General features: G+C 35.7%; 1 non-coding gene across 1 annotated transcript; it reads right to left on the minus strand.

Annotated features, from left to right (window-relative positions):
• Nucleotides 1–728: 728 nt before the first annotated feature.
• On the minus strand, nucleotides 729–835 carry LOC120163804. Its single transcript, XR_005519685.1, has one exon. It is a non-coding gene; the product is annotated as a small nucleolar RNA R71 (small nucleolar RNA).
• Nucleotides 836–1424: the final 589 nt, after the last annotated feature.

Raw genomic sequence — 1424 nt, forward strand, 5'->3', positions numbered from 1 at the left:
CTTACGATGTGTATACTTGCACCAATTGTGAAGCACTAAAATTACACAAGTTTTTGGCGCCGTTGTCGATGATTGACAATAGCAACTTTGATTTTTATTTCTTGTACCTTAAATATTAGTATTATTTTTTCTTTTCAGATTCAAGAGGCTTATAATTTATGGTTTGCATCTGTGTATGGTCAGGTCCAGACCAACATCACCAAAATATCCATTTGAACCCGAAATAGAGCAAGTTCTTTATAAAAGAAGGCACAAGCAACAAGCAGCAATGAGATACCAACTTGTTGATCCAATTGGTAACCCAAATACCGAAGCAAGAGGAGGATGAGATTTAGTAGAACGACCTGTTCAAATAAGGAACAGACCCATTTGAGACTACTTAGAGGAAGATCTCAACGGTCTCAATCCAATAGTTGTCACACCTGAAATAGAAGCTACCCACTTTGAATTAAAACCATTAATGTTCAATATGATCAACATAATTGGTCAATCTGGCGGATCATCAACAAAATATGCTAGACAAACATCTCAAATCATTCCTAGAAATTTGCAACTCATTCAAGCAACAAAGAGTCTATGATGATGTTCTCTGGCTGAAATTATTCCCCTATTCACTAAGGGATATGGTAGAATCGTGGTGGAATAGTATCACATTCGGTTCTTTAGAATCTTGGATGGATTTATGTTGTGATTTCCTTGCTAGATTTAGTTATATAAATATGACTAATAAATTGTGTAATGATATAACTTCTTTTCGGTAGGCAGATGATGAATCCATATACAAGGCTTGGGAGCGATACAAGGAGCATTTACACAAATGTCCCCTTCACGGATTCCTAGTACGAATGCAAGTGACGATGTTCTACAACTAGGTGAACACACCGACAAGGATGATGCTAGACACTTTTGCAAATGACATACTCATCGATAAGTTACCGAAGGAAGCAATGGAGATTCTGAATCATCTTTCCAAAAATGATTATCAGATCCCAATCACAAGAATATGAAGAGTCAGACGTAATATCACAATAAATGAACTTGGTTTAACGGACAGTATCTCTGCATAATTGGATACCTTAACCAACTTTGTTAAGAATATGCAGTGACTAAACAATTCACATAAGATCAAGGTAGTAAATTCCTTTTGTGAGTTTTGTAATGATAACCATGATTCTTTTCAGTGTCCACAGAACCCATAATCTAGCTTTAATGTTGGAAACTACAATCGATACAACAACGTGATGTCCAACCCGTAGACTTCATTTAGTTCTTTGGAAAATACTCTCAAATCTTTTATGTTAAAAACATAATCTTACATGGTTGAGAATAGTATTTTCATGAAAATGACTGACGCTTTCATTAACAGGACTGAGATGAGACTGTAGAACCAATAAGCAGCTTTGAAATCTTTGGAGACACAGGTC

Source organism: Hibiscus syriacus, unplaced genomic scaffold (assembly GCF_006381635.1).
Source record: "Hibiscus syriacus cultivar Baekdansim isolate YM2019G1 unplaced genomic scaffold, ASM638163v2 tig00111495_pilon, whole genome shotgun sequence".
Classification (NCBI taxonomy): Eukaryota; Viridiplantae; Streptophyta; class Magnoliopsida; order Malvales; family Malvaceae; genus Hibiscus; species Hibiscus syriacus.